This window comes from Nyctereutes procyonoides, unplaced genomic scaffold (assembly GCF_905146905.1).
Source record: "Nyctereutes procyonoides isolate TBG_1078 unplaced genomic scaffold, NYPRO_anot_genome, whole genome shotgun sequence".
NCBI classification, from domain to species: Eukaryota; Metazoa; Chordata; class Mammalia; order Carnivora; family Canidae; genus Nyctereutes; species Nyctereutes procyonoides.
In genome coordinates, this window is record NW_026575043.1 from 12,433,188 (window position 1) to 12,458,662 (window position 25,475).

At 40.9% G+C, this 25,475-nt stretch overlaps 1 long non-coding RNA gene across 4 annotated transcripts in view; it reads left to right on the plus strand.

Annotated features, from left to right (window-relative positions):
• The window catches only part of LOC129507803 (uncharacterized), a 51,182-nt gene that overhangs the window by 9,857 nt on the left and 15,850 nt on the right, over positions 1-25,475 (plus strand). The window contains exons 2-5 of one of the 4 annotated variants that reach the window (XR_008664082.1): positions 569-2,868; positions 8,185-8,294; positions 13,153-13,401; positions 13,794-14,168. This is a non-coding gene — a long non-coding RNA (uncharacterized LOC129507803). Of the gene's footprint in view, positions 1-568; positions 2,869-8,184; positions 8,295-13,152; positions 13,402-13,793; positions 14,169-25,475 lie in introns of those variants that run through there. The other 3 variants (XR_008664080.1, XR_008664079.1, XR_008664081.1) reach the window with 3 other exon arrangements.

The window sequence follows — 25,475 nt, forward strand, 5'->3', positions numbered from 1 at the left end:
TGCTGAGCGTGTGAGTACATATCTCTCCGGTTCTCATCTGGCTGCTAGGGGCCACTAATGAGCTGCCTGCCGCACGTGGAACATACCAGCAGCGTGTTCTTAGGGAGACGAATGCACGTGTTCCCCATCTGCATGCTCAGGCCATTGCTCAGAGGAGAGCTCTGCCAAGAATAAAGCAGAAATGAGCAGATGACAGCTCTTCCAGTAGAATAAATCAGTATTTGGGCTCTGATATGTTTACGCTGGCCCAGGTAGATGGTTGAGTTGTTCAAGTATATCTTAGAAACAAATCTAATTATAAAACTCCTAATAGCAGGAAATTCTCCCCAAATCCAAAAATCGAGTGCCCCAAAACATTTGGACAGTCTGTCAGTAGGTTTTAGAATCAACTACATTTGAAGATGCCTCCTAAACCCTGCTCACTCTGTCCAGGGAGATGCTTGGATTTTTTTTCCCCCCTCCGGGAATGTCTGTATTTTGGTGAGGTAAGGAGCTGGCCACAGGAGCTATCATGGTGCCTCTCCTTCCTTTTTATAGTCACTTTTGCTTTTTCTTTTTTTTCTTCCAGGTCCACACTCACTCCCCAACATCCCATAAAGCCACTGGCACTGTATTTCATTCACTGAAAGGCCAGCATGATTAGCTCCCTGAGTCACTAATCTGTATAGTTGAGTCAAGACTACTGTCCATCTTCCCATCCTGGCAAGCTCCTTCCTCACCATGTGCACACTTGCCTCTCAGAGATGCCATGATCCTTCTTGCTTGACAGAGTCATTGAATTTCAGAGTGAGAAGGGACTTTTATTAAGCACATCAATTCCAACTACATTGAAATAATGAACCCAGGGCTCAGACAGTCTGGAGGAGGAGTCACGGAGCCCAGAACCCACAGTGGAAATGCACACCCTGGGCAGTTCTGAGACACGTGGTATGTGGGCTACTCTTCTTGAAATGTTGGCGAGACTGGGAACTCAATGGAGTGCCAGCAAGTAGTTGTACCCTTCGTGTTTGGGAAATTCTCCACGACAGCCACTCTCGTGTCCCATCCTCTTCATTCCTGCAGAAGTAGAAAACAACCTGGAGCAATCTGCCTCTGTGGGCATGTGCTTGGCAGATCTGTAGTTGGGGTTTGTTAAACCTGGGACCCCCAGGAAAACGTGAGTGCTCACCACACTTAGGTGAAGACAGTGAAATGGCAACAACACTTCATTGACATGCGAGGCTACCTGGAGAAGGGACAAGCAGCCAGGCGAACCACAAAGACCCATTTAACCAAGGCAGAGGATGGGCATTTTTGATGAGAGCATTAACCTTCTCTAGGCTGGCTGTCATTTCCAAATGACAGCTGCGTGCATGGCATTTCCAAGAAGTCTTTCATCTCTAAGAAAAGAAGGGGAAGCAAGGGTCATATCTAATATATTAAAAGCAGAAAGGAAACCTTTAAGCAATTTGGTACCCTTTGGCCTGTGGGTTTTTTCCAAAACCCCACTGAGGTGGTGTGGATTTTAAAATCCTAACCTGGGAGATGTAAGAACAGCTTCAAAAAAACTAGCTTAGACCTGCCTTTAGGATGTCGGAAACTGTGTGCTCTTATGGTTAGGGGATGCACTCTTTTGGGAGTCAGTGAGGTCCAGAATTGCTTAGGATTCTTTTGGTTGCAAGTGACAGAAAGCCAAGTTGGTGTTTTCTTTATTAGAAAAGGGGACATATGTGTCTCAGGTATCTGAACAGTCTCCTTACAGATGTAACGAGAGAGGCATGGGTGAGCACAGAAGCTCTGTGATGTAACTGAGAGTCTAGTTGGTCTCTCTCTTCCTCTGTGGGGACTCTATTTTCCTGGAGGCTTCCCCTTTCTGCCTGCGACTGCAAAGTACAGCTTCTAGGTTCAAACTCAGAGACTGTGAGACTCTGCTTCTCTGTCTGCTAACATAGAAGTCTGGGAATTGGATCCCCTCGGTCTTAATTGGCCTATTTTGTCATCTGTGTGACAACTGCCATGAAGGGGGTTTTGACCCCTGCCCCTCAAACTCTAACGTGCATGTGAACCATCTGGGAGTTTTGTTCAAAGATGCATGCTGCCTCAGAAGGTCCCAGGTGGGACCTGAGATTCTGCATTTCTCATAACCACCCAGGTGCTGCTGCTGCTCCTGATCCAAGGACCACATTTGGAGCAGCAAGGACATAGACTAGACTTGCTGGCTTAATCGGGGTGGTACTTTCTATTCCTGTAGGCTGACCATAGACTCAGATCCAAATTAGGACAAAAGCCGAGTGTTGGGGTGGACATGGGGGAGAGCCTTGCCTCACAGCAAAATGTAATATTGTTGACACAGGAAGAACGGGGTTGGCTTCTGGGGCAAAGCGAAAACAAAAACTGAGACAACTCCCTTCCCTCACATTTCCACTGTGGACTCTCTGGGATGTTTGTTAACCGCAACGTAAACGGAGTGCCTGCACCTCACTTATAGTCCCCAAAGCCATGAAAGACATGTCTCTTAGATACATGACAAAAGATAAACTCTTTAAAAAACTTGCTCATAATTATCATCATTTCCATTAATTATTAATTGAGGAAGGACTAGCATGTGCTTGATGTGGGCAGAGATTTTGTTTAAGCGCCAGCCCAGAGAGACCTGGAAAGGAAACCAAAGAAGCATGAATTATAAATACAGATCCTGCCATAAGAAGCTGATGGAAGCATGAGCTTCTGGAATGAGAAGGGGTCTCAAGGCTGAAGCTCCGGAACTGCAAAGTGGACTTAGTGCACTACTCGGGAGCCTGTACACGGCGGGTGTTAATGCTTGTTAGGGAACCAGAGTTCACGCCGCTCACCACGGACAATCAACGCCAAGGCAGGAACCACAGCTCTGTGAGTCTTCAGAGGCACTTGTATTTCTTTGACTCCGGGTATATAGGAATTGAAAAATGACTCCCAGAGTTTTGTTTGGTACTTAATTGCTTTGAACATCACGGAAAAGACGTAGGTGGACCTGGGGTACTATATAATTAGTTGATAAACTACGACAACCAGACATGCAAGCCTGGAAAAACATTTATTTAGAATGTGGCATTTCAGGGGATTGGTTGCATAGTGGAGATATTTAAATATCAAAACATAATACATAATAATAATAGTCACAACAATCCCAGCTTGATGGAGGCTCTGCTGGTTATAGAATGTTCTAGTTAGGTTACCAGATGGAGAGTTGGAATCAGGCTCATTCTCTGGTAATTTGAGAAATAAAGGCAGCATCACTTTTGGCCTCTGACCACTGCACCCGTCCCTTGTTTCTCAGCATCCTGATGCCTTCTGGCTGTGGCGAGCCATCCCTCCGGCCCTCTCCCTCCTTGCTCCCACACCCTCCTATTCTTCTCTCTTCTGGAACCTAAGCTGTTAGTGTTTTGCTGCTGGGAAGCTTGGCATTGTGCAGGTTCCTCACATGTATCTTTATCAGGTGAGCCCTGGGCCATCTCTTAAATCCCTGTGGTAGGAGGATGTCGAGGCATTAGCCACAGCAGATGAATTGTCAAGGAAGCTTCTAATGTTGTAGATAATATTTTTGGAGCGATTCTTTTCTATCCTCAAACATATCCTGGTTTCCATTGTAGAAAAGTTAAATCAGGGTCGTCTTTGTTGTTGGAATTCAGCCAGGTAGGTGGTTCTAGAACCTTCCCTCCACAGATTCTGAGTGCCCAGACATCCAAGCTCTGGGAGACCGCCACCTACCATCATTCTCAGGCTGCTGCCCTCTGGCTCCCTTCAGCAGAGGTGCTTCCCACTCCTGCTGGAGTCTCAGCTGTGCCTCCTCCCACCCCCATCTTTTCTACTGAAAATTCTCTTTCTCTATAGACGTCTCTCCCCAGTTCCTCCTTCCTCCTTCCACAGGTATTTAAAAGGGTCTAATTCTTGCCCAGAATTAAGTCCATCAGGAGATACAGAATCAGATCAATGCCCTATGCTCAATTTGGGGTGATAGGTTAACAAGAGGAAACAATTACAGAACAACTGTGAGTCATCAGGCTCTGTGATACTAACTGTAAGTGCGACCTTCCAAAATACACAAGAAAGATGTGATCCCACAGATGTGGGAAGAGACATCCACCCTGCAGTGTGCCCCTCTAGCATCCTGATGGCACTTATCACACTCTCTGCTTTACCTGTGGATTTCCCTTGTTAGACAGGGACTGCCTCCTTGGCCAGAATTGTATCTGCCCCTTTCACCTGCTCATTTCCAGCACCAAGCACAGCGCCTGGCCCATGGAAGTGCTCAAAATCCATGTACTGATTTCGTTTATCAATTCACCTTTTCTGGCCAAGCTCTTCTGCTTTTAGAGTAAAAAATTCATTATTGAATTTTTTGAATTTTTGAATTTTTTGAAAAAAGCAAGCAAATTTTTAATCGGTTCAGAGTCTAGAAAATAAAACTGAAAGGAGGAGGGATTCACCGAAATACTGAGATACTAGGGGATCCTAAAATTCTACATAATTAAAAATTAAACTATATATTATTCTTTTCCTCAAGTAAATTTTTTACTGGAATACAATTGTGTGCACAGATTACATATATACAATCTGATTACTTTTACAAAGAGAACTTGGGTGACACCCTCAGATCATGAAACAGAACATTGGCGGTATACCAACCCCCGTCCCCTTGGAGCCTCTCCATTCACTTCCCCTACAAAGTTAACTCATGTCTTGCCTTTCATTGCTATACATTAGTTTTTCCTATTTGTGAGCATTGTATAAGTGACATCATACAGTATACTTTCTTTTGTCTTTGGCTTCTTTAAATCCATGCTATTATATTTAGCAGTAGCTCATTCCTTTACTTTGCTGTATGGTTTTCCTTTATAGAAATATGCTGCTATTTATTTTATTTTTAATGATTTATTTATTTTTCTGAGAGAGAGAGAGAGAGAGAGAGAGAGAGGAGGAAGCAGAGGGAGAGGGAGAGAGAGAATCTCCAGCAAACTCCCCACTGAGCACAAATCCCGACAGGGGGCTTGATCCCATACCCTGAGATCATGACCTGAGCCAAAATCAAGAGTAGAACGCTTAAACCAATGGAGACACTCAGGTGTCCCTCAATATGCTATTTAATTGTCTACCTTATTGTTGGTGGCATTTGTTTTGTCTCTAGTTTTTGCCTGTTAACAATGGTGCTTTTAAGAACATTTTTTGAATGTCTTTGATGCCTCCACGTTGGGTATATACCTAGGAGTTTGAATGCAGGATTGCAGAGCATGTGCATTTTCAGCTTTAGTAGATATTGCCAATTTTCTGATCTGTTATACCAATTTGCACATCCACCAGCATTCAGTGAAAGTTCCAGTTTTCCTTTTTTTTTTTTTTTCCTCCAACACCTTCATATCATTGTCTTGTGAATTTAGCCATTCTGGTGGGTATGAAACAGCATGTTTTGTGGTTTTGATTTGCATCTTCCTGACGTCTAAAGGAGTCAAACACATTTTTATATGCTTATTGGCTATGTGGGTGCCCTCTTTTATGATATACCTCTTCATGTTATTTTGCATATCATTTTGGCATTGTAACATTTCGTCATGTTGTTGAAAGTTGAAAGGAGAATTCCTGTTGAGGGACTTTAGACTTTATGACCTTGGCTTTCTTACTTAAACATTATTTTTACATAAAAGGAAAAATCTCTTCAGGAGAAGATTGACATGCAAAGTAGGTCAAAGCAGAGAAGTTCTCGCAGAAGGGAGGATGAGGGGCTCAAGTCCTTTCTCATCTGTGACCCCCTAATGTATTCCACTCAACCTTGAAAACATTGCCTTATGGCAAAGATAGTTTTTAAGAACCAAGGTAACAAGTCAACCAGTAAAAGTCTTCATAAATACTTTATAACATGTTTGCTAGCACAAAGCAATAAAGATAATAGAAGAAAGAAGAATATGAAAAGCATTTTCATAACTTCACTGGGTTATAATAGACATTATACTGTTAATTTCCATTACATTCTTTGGCTAAATGAAGACTTTTCATGATCTCTTCATCCCACAGTTACAAGATGCTTTCAAATTTATTTGGATTCATTGTAGAAAATAGACACACTAAGAGAAAGTGTATGTGTATGCATCATGGGCACTAATACACACTCCTTTCCTCCAAATACTCAATGCTTTTCTTTTTCTTATTTTTAAGTTTCATTTACTTAAGTGAAGTGCTCGAACTCACAGCCCTGAGATCAAGAGTCACATGCTCTACCCACTGAGCCAGCCAGAAGCCCAGATGCTTTTTTGTTTGTGTAACTTAGGTTTAGTGATGCTTGTGTTCTGAATCCTGTCTTGACCTCATAGACACAAAAATGCTTGGATATGTCAAGTGGAAAAATTTTGCGTTAAGACTTATTTAACACAGCCAGGTAGGTATTTTTGTTTCCAATACCAGAGCCCCACACTGGTCACACTGGATGTCTACTAGTCCCTTTTATGCTCACATCATTTCCCTGCCTCCCTAGACCCTGGAGGGCAATAAAGGAGCTCCTGCCTCTCTCTCCTCCTCTTCCTTTACCTCTCCCAGAGCTTCATGCCCAAACTTCTATTTCTTCGCTGCCATCTGCCTTACCTCCCTTTTGTGTTTCCCAATGCCCCAGTTTCCCCCTTTTTAATTATTCCCGACAGGAGTCTGTAGACAGAAGAATGTAAAAGAAATATGGAAATAAATTTGCATACAACAGAATTTGGCAAAGCAAAGCAGCTCAAAGGTAGGGAGGGATGGTCGCAGTCTTTCCAAAACCATCCTCGAGCTGTTGATGGTGGTATCTGGAATGATTTTAGGTAGTATGCTCCATGAACAATATGAACAATTCCTTAAAAATCGAAGTAGTTATATATTTATTTTAGGAGTATTAATATATTTCTTTCATTTGTGGTATTCATTTCCAGCTTGATAAAAGGTCTTTTAAAATATTTAAGTTTAAGAAATGACTATATTGCTCTGGCAAAACTTGTGAATTAGTGACATTTGGGAAATATTGGATGGTTCATGTTCAATAAATCAAAACTAACTTTATTAGAGAATCTCTTCTCCCATCAGATCTAGATAAGCAGAAGTGAGCACATAATACATCAAATTCTGTTCCCCAGTGTAATACTAAGTATTATAATTTTTCTAAAAAGGCAAAATAAAACAGTCTATGACAATGCTTTTCAAGGTATAGTCACGGACCCCTGGGGCCCCCAGGGCACATTTAATGTGTCCATGATGTCAAAAGTATTTTCCAAATAACACTAAGGTGTTGGTTTTTTCAGTTATTGATATTTCCACTCTTGATGCAAAAGCATCAACATGGTGGGTAGAATGCTGGCATCTTAGGATGGTTCCAGGCCTTGGTACCAGACTGCACTTGTGGTGGTTGTAAACTTTACCACCCTGACAGAGAAAAGGAAAAGCCATTGTCACTCAAAAGTGACCTTGAGAAAGCAATAGAAATGATTAACTTTGTTAAATCTCAACACTTTAGATCTTTTTAGTGTTTTGTGGTGAAACGGGCTAGATGAATCAAACATTGTGTTGTGTACCAAAGTATGATGGATGTCTCAAGAAAAAGCAAGGAGTTGAATTAGTTCCTTTTTTTTTCCATGGGAAGCTATTTTTATTTGAAGGAACAACCGACAGACAAACACAATGCTTATTTAGACTGGGTATTTGGCAGTTATTTTCTCAAAAATGAATGAAATGGGTGCATTACTTCAGGGAGAATAACTAGTAGTATTTATAGCCAAGGATAAAATTTGAGCTTTCAAGTGAAAATTGGGATTTTAGAAAACTTGTGTAATATATCATGAAGTAGCACGACTGCTCCCTAATACCTAAAGGCTCATGATGAGATTAGCTGTGATATTTACAAATTTGATTTTTAAAAAATATTTTATAACAAAAATTGTCAACATATGAAGATCTGTGTATCTCTCTCTTTTTTTTTTCCAAATGACCAATGCATGCTGTTACAAATCACGCATTTGGTAAAAGATCCATTTTAAGTGTGAGGTAGACCAGTGAATTTTAATGTAAAAGAATGTGAAAAAAAGTCATTGTTATACTTTTGGATTATATTCTGCAACTTTTAAGAAATTACCGCTGTTAAATTTTGGTGTAGTATCAAAAAAGTATATCTACAATTACATAAACAGGCTACTAAAATATTTCTCTTTTTAACAGTGACATACCTGTGTGACTGTATGTCAGATTTTATTCATATACTTGCACCAAAACTATATACTTACGACGTTGGAAGCAGATGAGAATCCAACTGCCTTTTATGAAGCCAGGTATTAAAGAGATTTCTAAAAATGTAAAACATTGTTAGTTTGCTTAATATTTGTTTTACTTTAGAACAAGCAAAATATTTTTACTTTTTATAAGAACATTTGTTCCCATATAACAGTCCTATTATTTTTAAAAGAATAAATATTTTTAAAATGTCTCAGTTTCCATGTCTAATGCAGCACATGTCAGTGGGTATAACCTACATAAATAAAAGCTCTTTAGAATCCTCAATAATTTTAGGAGTGAAGAGAGGTCTGGGACTAAAAATTATGAGAACTAGTGTTCTATAAGAAAAGATTCTTATCCTTTAGGATCAAAACACTCCACTCCTCACAAATGGCAGCAGACTAAGGAGTGTGTGTGTGTGTGTGTGTGTGTGTGTTAGTGCTTGTGTGTGTGTGTGTGTGTGTGTGTGTAATGGAGGTGAGTGACAACATAAGATCTTGCATTACAAACATTTTAAGGGAAGGGGATATAAAGACTATTGTAAAGAAACTATTTTAAGAGAGGGCAGACTGGAGCCTGTTGCAGAGGGACGATTTCTGGTTACTTGTGAAAATGTAGAAAACTGGGTAAAACCAATGCTTGAGACAGAAACAAAGAGAAAATACAAACATTGATTCAGAAATAAAAGATATGACGAAAAATATGGATCCTCTTCCTCTTCACCATATGTTGTGGCAGGCAGCCTGTAAGATGTCCAACCAACCCCCAATGATGTCTGCTTCCTGACATTCACATCATGCCTAACCTCCTCCTCTTGAGTGTGGGCTAAACCCAGCAACCTGCTTCTCAACTAGCAGAATACAGCAGACGGGATGGGGTGTCACTACTGAGATTGGATTACAGAAAGGCTGTGACATCTATCTTGCTCCCTCTCTCTTTGTCCCTTGTCAGTTCTGAGGAAATCTAGCTGCCATGTTGTGAGTTGCCCTGTAAAAGACTCAGGTGGCAAGAAACTGGTAGGTCCTCAGGCAATAACCCATGGGAAACTGAATCCTGCCAACTACCTTGTGAAGAAGGTTGGAAATTATTTCCTTTCACTGGGGTCTTTAAGTGTGACAAACATCCTTGAACAACAATTGATTATTGCACTTTGAAAGGTAGAAGCACCCACCTAATCTGTGTCTGGATTTCCGATCCACAGAAACTGTTAAATAATTTTTATTGTTTATAGTTGTTAATTGACGGGGTAATTTGTTACACAGCAATTGATAACTAATATGTGTATATATGTAAAAGCTTCATACAATTTCAAGACACCTTGAGAATTTTTTGAAGCCCATTAATGGATAGTCTATGAACCTTGTTAATAAGCCCTGATCTAGGAAAGCATTAACAGAAAAGGCAGCAAAGGAAGAAAGAAAACAAGACCTGCCGAGTAAGTAGTAGAAGAGAAAATCTAGGCAGTATAATTAAAGACAGTTGTATCAGGGAAGCAAAACAAGAACCTAGTGCCTTAATGAGAAGAAAGTTTCACTAGAACTTTCTAGAGGGACAGATCCCTGAGGATAGCAACTAAAATGGTAAGGCAAGCTCTTTTTATCATGAAATAAAATTGGCTGGATCTGTACCCAAGAGAAGAAAAGACCAATGTTCTGTATTTAGGTGTGTGGGAAGAAAGTTTTCAACCCAGCCTTGTGGGTAGGAGAAATGTTGAGTAATAAATTAAGGAGTCTAAAAGTGGAATCTGTGGAATAAAAAATGTGCATGTCACAGAAAAGACTCTAAGTCTTTTAATGGACCACAGAAGTTGAAAGTACAGAGGTTGAACTGGCCTCAGGCATGACAAGATCGAAGGACTTAGCTGAGGTCTTCAGGTCCCTACTTATCTTTTTGGTTGACCTTCAAATAGCCAGCGATTGGGTGTGTGTGTGTGGGGGGGGGCAAGTCTGCAGGGAGAGCTCCAGGCCTTATAAAGTCACAGAGAGTGACACTCAAAAAAAAAAAAAAAAAAAAAAGACTGTCTTATCGCAGTGTCCACATATAAAATCGAGGGGAGGTGAGACAGTCCTACTTGGGCCACCATTATCTCTCGTTACCCCACAAATATATGAACTAGCACAAAGGATAATTACCTAAAGGAAAAGGAGGTGCTTGTGTCTGAGAAGGAGAAATAAAGCAGACCAGATAATATGACATATGCCTACTGCAGTCAGTGACAATAATCAGAGGCTGGAGGGCTGCTTAGTATTTAAAGTTATGCCAATGCTATAAACTTGAGACTTAAGATGGATGTGTAGTGTTTGTGTCTCAACAGTCCTTCAATTACAGGAGATTTGGACTGTTTGAATTGACTTAAGATGATGGAGTCTAATGAATAGCTCTGGCCGGGGAAGTACTGGAGAAAGGGTTTGGGGATGAAACCATGAAATCAGAGGCTTGGATTTTTAAGGAAAAATTCGGCTCTTTCTCTTTCTTGTGCGTCAGCATCTGTTGTTTTTCTTCTAGAACACAAAGTGGCTCGCAGAGCCCATATCCATTTGAATAAAGACTGAACAACCACTGTAGCAAAGGCTTAGTGCCAGATGCTCTATGATGTGACTCAGTTGAATTTCTACCACTCTCTGGAGTCCCTGGGAGAGCCCTGGCCTCATGTAGGGACTCCCAATATTTTTGGAACTGGGAATTTGATTCCAAATGGCAGAGATTTCATCCCTAAGCACACAGAAAGAGACGGTGCCGATTATTCAGTCTAGCTATTCTTAGGTTGTAAATAAAGATTTGTGATTTACTAAATTGAGAATCATTGTGAAAAACCCGGCCATTCAGCTGAGACCAACAGTAACATAGAACTTGGCAGGAGAGATCTCTTTGGTGGGCCATCTTTCTCCCCAATTTGCCTGCAAAAAAAAGTGCCACAGTGGAATTTGGTTGGACATGGGAAGTGCTAAAAAATATGTGAAATAATCAACATATGCCAAGGTAACACATTTTTAACTTCTGCAAAGTTTTTCAACTTTGTGTTGGTCACCATGATGTCCTATGGACAAGAGAAATACTAGCAGTTGACTTTAAAACTACATAGTACTAAATTTGTTTACTTTAAGAAAAGGAAATATGATTTCTAATAGAAAGGCATTCCCTTAGTTGCATTCTATGACCTTGTTCAAAGGCCAGCCCCTGCTGACAGTGTCTGATGGTTCACTGCTCGCCTTGCTTTTATGGGCACACTGCCTTTTCCTCAAAGGCCAAGGCACACTGTAGAGATACACCACTTTATCTCTCTTCTCAATACTTGAATTAAGTGGAAGCTCGTGGTGTATCCCTGATTGAAACTCAAGATGCTTCCCACCTGATATATTTATCTTGAGAATTGCATCAGACATTAACGATGTCCCTCTTTTAAACTTGGCCCTTTCTCTAATAACTACACACTTTACTCACATACTTCTGTGTTTTCACCAACAATCTATTCAGAACTAAAATAAATAATCTGAATACTCATCATATTTGCGTTCCATGCCTTGCCCGACAATTTCCATGCACACATATCCCCAAAATCACAAGAGGAAGAGGTCAGAGAAATGAAAGAGAAGATTTTTCCCCCCATAACCACACTTTTCAATGCCTGAAATTACAGGAGGGATTTGCTTTGGCTCTTCTGGAATATTTCTTCTGATTTCTGGAAATTACTACCTTAGAGATTCTGTGCAATATTGACTTTTGGGAAAGAGGGAAAAGAAACATTCACATGTCTCCTAAATGTCCTTTTGGTGGCTTTTCTGGTAGTTCATTTTGGCTCAGTAATGATTTATTGAGCCAAATCTATGCACCACAGTGCCAGGCACCAAAGACACAGATGCAATTCTTGGTTTCCAAAACATTATGGTCTATAGAACCAGAATTAAGGGAAGAGGCCCAGGGAAGTAGTGCTTGGTGACATCTAACTCCAGGGATGCCTTGTGGCAAGCACTCACATGTATTCATGTTCACATTCAAAGCCCTGTTGTTACCTTGGGCATAACTGCCCTCATCCTAGAAGTTCAGAGGTATTCAACACATGTCCCGGCCACACCAGTGGTATGTTGTGAATTAGGATTCAAGCAAGATTTACTTCCATACTGATTTTTATTATTTGGTATCACTTCCTTCTCCAGGATTGTTCAGTTTGCCTGCAACTAGGTCCTAGGAACTCCACTTCTCCTTCCCTGCCGAAATCAAAAGCTGAGAATGTTAAGACTGGTCAGAAAAACATGCTTTCCATGAGCCCAAAACCTGATCAGTTCTTGTAGTGAATTTCAAATCTCATGTGAGCCTTTTGGGATCTGGGTTCATTCATATCTGACCTCCTGTTTCTGAAGAAAAAAAATTATGATAGTATGCACACATACTCTGGCTCTCTAGCAAAGTATCGTTTTAAAAGAGATTATGAAGACATTGAAGATGCTTGTGGGGCAATAAGCAGCTTTTTGCAAGGTAAATTCAGAAGCATTAAGGAACCAGGAATTAGGAACATAGGTGCTAGAAATATTTGCAATATATCCCACAAATCTTAAATCACTTCTAGATTCACCCTGTTTTATCAGCAGAATCTTTATTCAAGCCTGGTTCACCCTATAGGTTTTGCTAAATTAGAGGGCTCAATCGCATGTCTTAGAATTAGCATTATAGAAACTGTCCCCAATTTGAGGTGGGGACAAGGTGATCGAGTACAGTTTTTGAAGAGTTCATATAAGGCACTGTATGGTTTGAATATGGATTAATGAGCGATTTGTGTTAGTAAACACAAACATAACATTCATTATTTAAACACACAGGAATAATTGTATGAATACAAGTATGTGGCATGATGGGCAATTGAGCTATTTCATGAATAATATATTAGTTAGTGAGCATTTCTTTTTATTTATTGTCTAGACTGAGGAGTGTTGGTCTGACTCCCCGGGTCCAGCCTGCAGCTGGCACATGTCCGCTGCTGCCACAGTGGCCATGAGAAGTGTGTCTAGGTTGCAAGATGGAAGCTCGTGTTTGTTTAAGAAGGAGCCTGATGACATCACGTTGGCCTCATCCTCCAGAAGGCTCAGGAGCCCGTGAAAGAGCACAGCCTTCCTGCTCCATCAATGTAGACCTAACACAAAGATTTCTGTCTTTGGGTCTGATTTCAAGGTGAACCAGGATGGAGAATTCAAGGGGAGATGATAGATTTTTTTTTTTTTTTTTTTTTTTGCTACCCATATTGGTTGGTTAGCCCCATACATGGTATTTGATTAATGTCTGGAAGCTCTAATTAGCAATGGCTAATCAGGTCCACATGCACCAGGGTATTGATTCCTGCCTCCAGAAAACTAATCTAATTGTGCTCCTTATCATTAGCAAATGGTTGGTGTATTAAAACGATGACCCATCTGTATATTGGAAATGCTACTCCATTATGACAGCTTCAGAATAGAAGCAAGTCTAGACACGGTCCAACAGTGGCGTTAGGAAAAATATCTCTGATCCTCAAAGGAGAAGAGTCACAAATATTCAAGATTAAGTTTTCCTTTTAACTTTTCCAGCAGAAGAAACCTGGCATGAGAATCAAATGCGTCCTTTGGACCACAGAGGGGAGGAAGAAAAACAGCCTTGGCTGGCGTCTCTTGGCCTCTGAAACGGTTCTCACGGGCTCTGTGTGTGCCTTCCTGCTACCCTTAAAATGCTGGCATTTGTTCTGCGGTAATTAAAGCACCTTCACTACTCCCCTCGGTGGCATTCTGTCAGAGACTGTAATAAAAAAACAGACCCCTAAAGAGTTAATAATACTGGTAATATTGGCATGTCACTAGAAAATGTATACGAAGAAAACCTGATGCAACTTATGTTTTTTTCCCCCTTCGGTTAAAAACTGCAAATTCACGTGATCAGTGGCACTTTTAAATCAAGAGCACCATCTAGTAAAGATGGCCTTCTTTGTCTCTCTACACATAGCACTAGTCTTTTTTTTTTTTTTAATATTGAAATCTAAAATGTGATCATTTGGAAATTTTCTCTAGAAAAGCCCATAGGCGCCATCACTCCAGCCACAGTGGAATAATCCTGATAGCCGTGTCTGTTTAGTGCCCCCCTGGAGCAAGTATTACCCGCTGCTGCCTTTGTGCTATCGCTCTTATTAGCTATTCCTGAGAGAGCACTTATCACACTGTATTGCCATTATTTGTTTATCTGTCTGTCTCTCCAACGAGGCTGGGAAGTCCTACAGGGCAGCGGCTCTATCAGATTCATTGGTGCAAAAACTGAATGTCTTAGGTGCTTGTCACATAGTGGTGAGGTCACCTTTCTATTAATATTGTAGATTACAGTGGGGCAGGAGCCACAACCTCCCTTCTGATGTTCCCTAGCCTCTCTGGTACCCTTGAAGTTTCTCACGGTGTCCCACATCCAAGGTGCCTGGTTGAGATGAGTCTATGATGTGGCCTCTGTCTCCCCTTCATGAGGGTCTGCACTGGGATCCCACTGTTGTCAGGCCCAGGACCACCCATTCCCCTTGGGACAGTGATGTTACTGTTAGTCTAGCATGTAGGGTGTGGTGGTGAGGTTTTCCTTCCCCTAAATAGAGGTCATTATGGCCTAAGTGAGGGAGAGAGTGATATAAAGTGGAAATCAATTTGGAGAGTCGGGTGGCTTGTAGACACAATAAGGAGTTTGACTTTGATTCCAAATGTAGCAGGAGGTATCTCTCAAAGAGGGTCATGGCTGTTGAAAAACTAGCAGATTGGTTAAGCAGAGACACCAGTAGGAAGCTATTGGAATGGTCTTGTGTGATGGCAGTGGACATGGATATGGGAAAGAGTTGGTGTGCCTTGGGACACTGAATGAAAGCAACTTTCTGATCAGTTATGAGTGAGGAAGAAAGGGAAGAATTCAATGCCACTCCCAGTTTTCATTGAGCAAACGAGTGGGCATTGTTTCATTAGAAAAGGAATATTTGAGAAAGGTTGGAGGACCAAATCAAGGGTCTTTTTTTAAAAGTTCCAATGGAGATGCCTATTGGGTAGCCAAGTGGCCAGGTTAAGAAAGCAGTTAGATATGCAAATTTCAAGTTAAAGGAAAAGATAAGGGCTAGAGATATAAATTTAAGAGTCATCAAAATAGAGATGGTAGTTAAAGCCTCAGTACTGGATGAAGTTGTAGAGGGTCAGAGTGTAGCTATAAGAAGGGAAAGAGATCTGCAACCAGGTCCTGAGGTCATTGAACTTGGGTGGCAGAAGAGGGCCAAAAATGATGTTTGAACAAGAGCATCCAGTGATGTAGGGGGAGAACCGAAAAAGTGTGCAATTTTAGAACCCAAAGGAGGAGAAAATGTCAAGATCCAGGAAGTAGTCAGGTGGAATGTGGGACACTTGCACAAGAAGACAGAGAAATAGTCATTGTTCTCCTCTTTATCTAGGCCTGGGGCTACTTCCCAGGCTTTCGTTTTGTGTTCTAAGGCAGTGAGAATAGCCCCAACAGGGTTAGCCCAATGGAACACTGTATTCTAACACTGATGAATTTCCCAAGGTGTGTGTGTGTGTGTGTGTGTGTGTGTGTGTGTGTTTCCTGGTTTGAAATAACACAATGTGTAGGAGGACACTCACATCCTAGTACAGCCTGAACTGCAAAGAGCTTTTTTCAGTTGGGCACCTTCTTTTATCCCAACGTGAGGATCATGCCTGACTGTCCTCCTCTCCTCAAGAGAAACAAAGGTTTCCTGGCACAGGGTACAGCAGGTCCATGTAGAGAAAAGGCATATTCCTGCCACTCAGTCTCTTAAAAAATAAAAAGAATGACAACAAAAGACACCAATCAACAAAAGCTTTGGCTCTACCATAGGGAAAAATTTACAATTAGACAAGGCTTTTGTTCTCATTCTACAACATGGTATTACTGTCATTTCCCAGCTTTAGCTCTGAGTAACAGGTGGGTGTTTGCTTTGCATTTGGGTAATTAAAGGTCCACCCAGGTGGTTTATGCCAAACACGGGAACAATCAGACCAAAGGTGACTGGATTTAGGTCTTCTGCAGAGTTTCAAAATGACAGATTCTGCAGCTTCCAGCTAAGTTATTTCTTCAAGGCCTAAGATAGTACCTGGTCTATTTTGTGATCAGCTACTATTTGTTGAATGAGTGAATGAACAAGAAGGCCAAATGACAAAGTGGAAAAAACACTTGATTTAAGTAGAAGATCCGGAATCTCGGGAAGATCATTTATACTCTCTGCACCTGAACATTCTTAAATATGCCATTTTATAACCCAGGAGTTTTAAAGTGATGTGTTGAAGAAGGAGTTCAACTGGCAAAAACAATGAAAGCAAATTCTATGAATTTCTCACATACCTCAACTGAAGTTAAAGGAGATGCAAATACATTCTCCATAAAATCATTAAAATCTCTCTTCCTTTTGGAAGGAAAAACAAAATAAGATTAAATCAGAGAGGGCGATAAACCACAAGAAACTCTTAACTCTAGGAAATGAACTGGGGGTTACTGGAAGGGAGGAGAGAGGGGGGACAGGGTAACTGGGTGATGGACATTAAGGAGGCACGTGCTGTAAAGAGCACTGGGTGTTATATGCAACTGATGAATCACTAAATTCTACTCTTGAAAATAATAATATGCTAAATTTTAATTAAATTGATTTAAATTAAAAACAAAATCTCTCTTCCCTCCCACCCCACAGTTGCTCCAATGTCGCTCTGTCCTCAACATCCTGACTCCCAGGACTTGTCTTACACTCTCTTAATTGTAGCTGGTGAAACTTTCATTCATCCCAGCTTGTCTATCCTCAGCACTTTTGTTTGTGCCTCCTTTCAGAAAGGATTCTACATCTTTAGGAGGGGGAAACAAGGGAGAAACTGAGCTCACACATAGAGGGTTTTCTTTGGAGGTCTGGAGAGGAGGTAAGTCATAGACGATTTTCACATGAGTAGGTTTTGCCCCATCACATATGCAAAATGAGAAAAATAATTCCTGCTCCTCAGGATTGTTGGCATGATTAAATGCGATACGACTAAGTAATCCTAAACTCCTCACAGATATATGGTGACATTGTTCTGTGTGCTGTGTAAATATTTAGTGCTTTAAGTGCAATTTTGATCTCATCCTCATAAAAGGTTAGTTTTATCTTCATAATAAGCCTGTATCTGCTTTCCTTCTTAAAAAACAAGTTACAGGGGCACTAGGGTGGCTCCATTGGTTAAGCATCTGACTCTTGATCTCCACTCAGGTCTTGATCTCAGGGTTGTGAATTCAAGCTCTGTCTTGGGCTCCAAGCTGGGAGTGGAGCCTACTAAAAAAAAAAAAAAAAAAAAAAAAGTAAATTGATAGCCTTATAAAAAGAAGCCAACACAAAACATGTCTAGAAGTAGCTTCAGATGCATTGGTAAGGTTTCATTGTCAGTCCTGTACATAGCACAGTTTAGAGTAGTGAATATCTATACTTTTACCACTCATTTAAAATAATTATAACTTCCATGTAAATTTGTGGAGTATACCTAGCACCTTCTATGAGCTCTAATTTAAAGGGCCAGATTTGAGAATTGTGTCTTAATTATTCTAATGATACAAATAATTTATCTCAATGATAAAAATCTGGAAATGCTATTCTTTCAATTCAAAAAGTGAGATTTGTGAGTTTTCTGTTTTCCATTTTTGTTTTTTTGAGATCTGATCTCATGAATATTGGTGATTCTTAGAACAGACAAAATAGAAAATCTAGTCAATTCTGTTGGTTCCCTATTGTTGTGCAACAAATTACTCTAAAACCTACTGGGTTAAAACAATGGACATGTATTAACTCACAGTCCTTGTGGGTCAGAAATATGGGGTTGGCTGAGCTGAGTGGTTCTGGCTTGGAGCCTCTGATGAGATTGCAGTCATGCAGTCTACTGAAGTGTCTACATGTGAAGGCTTAACTGGTGATGGAGGGTCTGTTTCCAAGATGGCATCCTCATGTACTATTAAGAGGAAGCCTGAGGTTCCCACCATGTGAACTTTTCCATAAGACTGCCTGAGTGTCCTCCTGACATGACAGCTGGCTTCTCCCAGAAAGAATGATTTAAGAGCGAGTAAGGAAGAAGCCACAGTGCCATTTATGTCCTAATTTTGGAGGTCATACAGTGTCACTGTGTCCACATTCTATTTGTTAGAAGTAAGTCACTAAATACAGCTTACACTTAAGGGAAATAAAATTAGAATCTACTTTTCAAAGGAAGGAGTATCAAAGAATTTTGTGGACATATTGTAAAACCAATACAAGTTCTTTGGCATAAATTGCATTTTAAAATTGCTTATATTCCAAATAAAATATGAGTTTTTCACAAGAGGGAAAAATGCTTACATTATTAGATTCTCAGGATATAGTATATAAATTTCTTTATTGGTTATGGAGAAATTGAGTTCAGAGGCATAAGTAGCTTCTTCCAGGCATAGAAAAATTCAGCATCCAAATCTGGACTTGGATCTGATTTTCTGATGTACAGTTCCATGTGTGGTCACATTGCATCTAAATAATGATAGCAAAAACAGGGCTCTTTTGCTATTCTGAATTTTACTTTTCCATCTTTTGGCTACTTACATGATCTCACACAGCTGGATTTAAATTGGAAACATTTCATGAAAAATTCGGATGTTTCCAAATATAGGAAAAATAAAAGAGCTATCCAAACCCTTCAGTACATGAGTAATTCTGCATGCTGAATGACTATCCTGGTCAAGACTTCATTCTCCTCCCCAGTGTATATTATTCTATATGGAAGGTTTCCAATGTAATCAAAAGTTAAATTGGAAATTTGGACCAAGGCAACAAGATATCACAGATATCAGATAGCAAAGTAAGATGTGAGACAGGGCCGAGATCCAAGTGTTGAGAGAAAGTATCTACAGAATTATTGCACAAGTTCTGTGCGCTTCATCTTGGGTCCTTCACCCAGGCTGTGGCTAAGTCAAAGGGGATCTTATAAGAAGGATTTTTTTTTTTTATAAGAAGGATTTTAAAGTAAGGCAACCAATGCTCCCAAAGCAAGGAAGAACTTCAGTGAGACCACTCAAGATTGGTAAGTGTCATCTTCAGGTAGAAGGCACAAGGAACTGGTCCCTGGCCCAGGACTGTAAGATACTACTTATGAGAACAACAAAAGCTATGGATATTCCTGAAGTTTCATCCAGGAACAGTGAAACCATTATCCCACAGCACAGATTTGAAGGGGTAGCGGAAAACAAAAAGAAACTATTATGATCAACTACCCTTCATGCATGCTCTAATATAAAGCTTCACTAAAATTTATCACAGACATTTCCTGCCTTTTAAATAATTCAAGGTGAGTTAAGAAAGGGTTAAGTTAGTTTCAATGTTATCATTAATTAATGCAATAATTGAATTAATTATCAATGCAATCATGTAAGAAACTTGGACTTGTATATTACAATGTTTTCAAAGAACCCAAAATATATCAATATATCAATTTTCCAAGGTTTGTGGAAATGTATGGGGGTCTTTGCCTCAAGTTCATGATTTTTATAAAGTTGCTTCTAATTTTCCTGTCCCTCATTTCGCTGCTCTATTGTCAATAGTCACTGCTGCTCACCTTTTTCTCTATGCTTCTGTATTTTATCCTCTCTCTTCTTTAATTGATGGTTGGTGGGAGACACACTTGTTGGGATTGTGAATTAAAGGAGCTTAAATAGGACTATGATGTTTTTTGTTTTTTTTCCCCCTTTGGTTTCTCACCAAAGTTCTCCAGGGAAAGTTGTTGGAGAACTGATTTAGGACAGAGGAGTTCTGATTAATCTTGTGTGTTAGGTAAGCAGCAGAGGTATGTACACATGAGATAGTCACTGAGTGTTTGTTCAGTAAATTTGTATATATATATATATATATATATATATATATATATATATATTTAAAGATTTTTTTTTTATTTATTCATGAGAGACACAGAGAGAAAGAGAGGCAGAGACATAGGCAGAGGGATAAGCAGGCTCCATGCAGAAAGCCCAATGTAGGACTTGATCCCAGGACTCCGGGATCACGCCCTGACTCAAAGGCAGACGCTCAACCACTGAGCTACCCAGGCGTCCCTGTTTATATTTTTCATGACACTTTACATACAGATTTTTCATTCATTAGTTGATTCACAGGTGTATGTTGAATGCCCACTATGTGCCAGATGCTGAGCTTAGATCAGTTAACGCTGGCACGGATTGAATCAACTGCTCCTATTCAAGTTCCTGCGCTTGATCCTAAATGCTGTGCTCTGGAACTTAGACCAAGAAATGAATTTTCCATGCCTTTTGAGATGGCAAATCTTGTATGCCACTTAAACAGATGAAGAAGCAATGGATTTAGCACCAGATGAGGAATGAATTCTAATATCACAAATGGCAGAAAATTTGCTGTGTGGCTGGTTGGTAATAAAACTAAACACTTCACTTTGATACGATGTTTTAGTTTTCCTGATTGCTTCAGTAACTACCTTCATGTTGTACTTTCACAGTGACCTTCAGGGAGGTAAGACAACCTCTCTCAACTCTGTTACAGGTGAGGTTAAGGGTTCTTAAAGCCTAAAGGTAGTGGCCAAATCAATGCGAGAGCCCATCTTTATTCTATGAAATTCAGTCTTTTTCTCCTTTAAATCAGAGCTGTAGACATCACCTCTTTGTGCTTTCATTTCCGCTTACGTGTAGTATTAGATTGATTCTGATGCAATGTGGATTAAGTATTTGGAGATGTGACTGGACATTCGGATAGCCAAATAGTTTCCCCAGAGCCTGAATATACCATTAGTGTCTCTGTTTTGGAGTGTGTATATACTTTTTTTTTTTTTAATTTTTATTTATTTATGATAGTCACACAGAGAGAGAGAGAGGCAGAGACACAGGCAGAGGGAGAAGCAGGCTCCATGCACCGGGAGCCTGACGTGGGATTCGATCCCGGGTCTCCAGGATCGCGCCCTGGGCCAAAGGCAGGCGCCAAACCGCTGCGCCACCCAGGGATCCCATGGAGTGTGTATATACTTGACCTTCTGTTCTGCTTAGTAAGAGTTGAGACACCAGAAATGGAACTGAGATGTAAGAATGTCTTTCATGCATCAAGTCCTTGGCATAGGTCCCTGGCAGCAAACCTCTGCCCTTCATATACTAGGAAGCTAAAGTAAAAACCTGCTACCAAGCCAGATGCTTTGAGAGGAATTGTTCATCCCCACCACTGGCTCCTAGGCTGGATTGAGTCTTGTGAAGGCCTAAGGTGTCCTAACTCCCAGAGACTTCAGATGCCCCAGGGGCTGTGACAGGGTGAGGGAAAAAGAACATTTTGCCAAATAAACTGTGGTCCATCCAGACAATGGAACATTATTCAGCACTAAAAAGAAATGGGCTCTCAAGCCATGAAAAGACATGGAGGAAACTTAAATTGCATATTACCAACTGCAAGAAGCCAGTCTGAAAAGGCCACATACTGTACAATTCCAAGTCTATGAAATTATGAGAAAAGTAACATATAAAGTAAAAAGATCAGTGGTTGCCAGGGGGTTGGGGAGGAAGGGATGAATAGGTGGGGCACAGAGGATGTTTAGGGCAGTGACTATACTCTGTATGATACTATAATGGTGGGTAGGTATCATTACATTTTGTCTAAACCACTAAGAGTGAACTGTAATGTAAGTGATAGATATCTGGACTATGGCCATGATGACATGCTAGTGTAGGTTCATAAGTGGTAATAAATCCACCATTTTGGGGGGTGGGGGGAGTTTGGTAACCGGGGAGGTTGTGCATGTGTAGGGGCAAAGGGTAGATGGGAAACATCCATACCTCCTTCTCAATTTTTCTGTAAACCTAAAATTGCTCTAAAAATAGAAAGTCTTCAAAAAAGAAAGAGGGAGAATTTGCCTGCCCTAAAGACAGCCCTACTTTTAGAAGCTGGGATCCTACCTAGAGAGCTGTTGGGCTCCCTTTTGTGGTCAGCACAGGGAAATGAGTGATAAGCAAGCCATGGAGGCTGTAACACATTTGGGGTTTGCAGCCAACTCCAGCATTTCCCTCATTGCCCGTATTGTGTTGGGACAATGGTCTGATCAAATGTTTCCTAATTTCATTGTGGACTTCCTGTCTAATGAGTCCCTTTCTCCCCTGCTCTAAATAAAGAAGATGCTAAAAACGTGACACACACTACAGATGGGTCACCCACATCTGGGCTTTTCATTTTAGAAGGCAGTGTGGGGGTGGGGAGGACAGTTAAGCAAGATGTGGCTGGCTTTCTTATCAGAGGGGTGAGTGGGGGGAGGGGGGTAAAGAGATGAGGGAGTGAAACAGAATCATCCACCATTGTTATGAGTGACAGACGTAACCATTGGGACTAATTATAATAATGATCCTAGTCCATAACTGACACAGAGCTTGAGTACACCTCTCTATGCCAAGTTCTCAAATTTGGGCACCTGGATTGCACCTATGAAATTGGCATTGACCAAAGAAACCATGTGCAGATGGATATTTGCATGTGAAAACTGGGTAATTGTGTGTGTGAGCAGGAGCTTCTGTGCACAATTATCAGCTTCTCCTCAAGATGTTGGGAGCAGTTTCTGGTCCTTTGGAAAACTGGCCTGCAATTTGCTGTTGCAGATTTGAGTTCTGTGTATGTAGGAGACGTGTGTGTCCAGGTTTCAGAGAAGGAGCCCATATGAGTTGTTCTTTGTGTGTTGGCGGTCACTGATGAGCCTGGCACTGTAACAGAGTGATTAAGGGCTCAGGCTGTGCCATCAACTGGACCTGGATTCTGGCTCCACTATAGCATTCACCAGGGCAAGGTGGTGGGAGAGAGGAATTTGTCTGAGGAGCTGCAAATAAGTGGATGTGCTTGGGCACTCGGGATGCATGGTATTGTTGGAGAACCAGGTGGGTCTCTAGGGAAACTGAGACTTGGAGGAGTAAAGCTAGACCTATGACAGAGCAGGATTCGAAGCTCTAAGGACCCTTTGCAGTCTTAGAGCCTATTGTGAAGACATGTGGCACCACGTGTTTGGTGGCCAGCGTTGGTGGAACTTCATGATGTATTTTCTGTGGCAGCTGCGGGGTTTCTCCTGAAAGCCTATTTCAGTCTCTCCTCCTTCTGCAGCAGCCTCTGGGAAATCAATCCACTTTCCTTCCCTTCAGAAGCTGCCACCGTCCTTCAGAGTTTGTCCCCTTAATGCTCTCTGAAGACAAACACCAAAGACCTTTCTGTATTAAGGCTTTTAGTGCTGATCACAAAGGGAAAACAGAACAGGAGAAAAATAGCAAAGATGAAGAAGCCATAAATGGCTCTGCATTACAAAGTCCTTATTGTCTAGATCCCTTGTATACAGTTTGCAGGGATCCTGAAAGGGGGAGCCTCAAAGGTATTTTGTCCTCAGAAGGTGGAGCTCACTGAATCTTCCCACGTCTTCCGATTCTTCCTTAGCCATGTGATAAGGATCATTTCTTTCATGTGATGCATCATAAGCCTAAGCGTGTGGTCTGTGCTTGGTTACCCGTAGACGTTCAATTTTTCTTAAGTCCTTTAGAGCGAGTTGTGATGACTGATTTAATTGACTGTTGCCTCTCTGGGTCTCTTCTTGCATTCACGGTAGCGCCCCATGGGCAGGAACCACCAAGCTCTGTCCCTGCACTTGTTGATGGGTTATTGCCCAGAGCCTGGCTCTTTGTGTACACTAGCAATAAAGAAATATTTTATAGCTTGAGTTGGGGCTTTACTATTGAAAGACACTTAATTCTCCAGTGATAAATTTACACTTTTATCCTTATTATGAACCCAGGACCTTTAGGTATTTTTTTTTTTTGTATTTTTTTGTATTTTTGTGTTTAAAAACCACCTAGTGGATCCTTGCAAATACAGGAAGAGGGGAGTGGGTTGAGTCAGCCTCACAGGGGCAAGTAACTGCTTGGAAGTGGCTTACTAGGATATGCTGTCTTGAGTAATGAAATTAAGGAATTCTTGGATTCATTGGAGACCTGCATATGGGTGTGGCAGTACGGGAAGAAGGCATCCAAATGTTCTTATCATATTTATATAGTTCGATGCAGTTTGATGATTTAGTGCCAGAAAAGCACAAAGATAGCTGGAAAGAGGCAAAAAAGAAGAAAGTAAGGCCAGAGGATCAGGAGAAGGGGCAGCCAGATCTGAGAGGCAAGGTTAGGGACTAAGCATCAAATATGGGTTGGGAAAGATAGGATTTAAATGAGGCAAGAGAGAGGGAAAAATGATTCAAGTATGATCAGAGTCTGAAAACATGTCAAGTGAAAGCCAAGAGCTTTGTGAGGCTAACAAGGAATATCAACCCTAAGATTTGCTCTCCCTTCAATATGGGTGGCCTTTTCCTGTTCTCCTGTCTGCACTTCCTTGGGCAGTTGTAAATGATGAGGCCACCCGACTGAAACTATAAGTCTCCGAAACCTCAGTTGTGTTATACTCTTTTTCCAGCTAAGGAATCCCTTCATGATATGGGGCGGAGGGTTGCAGGAGCTGCTGCCAGCAGACCAACATGAGCTTCTCATGGGAGAAGCTGCTCTGAAAAGACACACGATTTAGAGCAGATTATGATAATAATCATCATCATTTTGGCAATCGTGGAGGATTACACATGTAAGACACTAAAAATCTTATGGCGCTGGTGATTCATTTAATGGGAATTTGGCATTGATTCAGAAGACAATGCTTCTAGACATTTAGCAGTCAATCCCAACAATGCAATTTCAACAATTTCAAATACATGCCCACTTAAAAAAAATACATGCCCACTATAAAATGACATGTCAAGACTATAGTAAATGGAACAATAAAAATGATCAGAATCATGATGATGTTGATGATTTTCATTTGAATGTGAATTTTGAGAGTAATGTGTTCAGCACAGGGACTTTAGCCAGGGAAGTGCATTTACACCATCTATTGTACAGCTGGTAATGCAGTGATGCAGAAGTACAAGAGCCACTTTGTAGGCTTGTCATTAGTCACGTTAGATGTCCAATAAGTGTATGGGAAGCCATTAAGTATTTCCCCAGTGCCCTTCTCCTTAAAATACCCCATAGTTGAGGTTGTTCAATTCTGCCTCATTGGGATTAACATCTTCTCCAGGGTCCCAGAGGGATTTTGATCCTTAGTCTAACATCTCCTGGTCCTCTTCATGGCCAGTGTCCTTCATGTCGACCTGGAGGCCTTATTACCCTCTTTTTCTTAATTTTCATTTTAA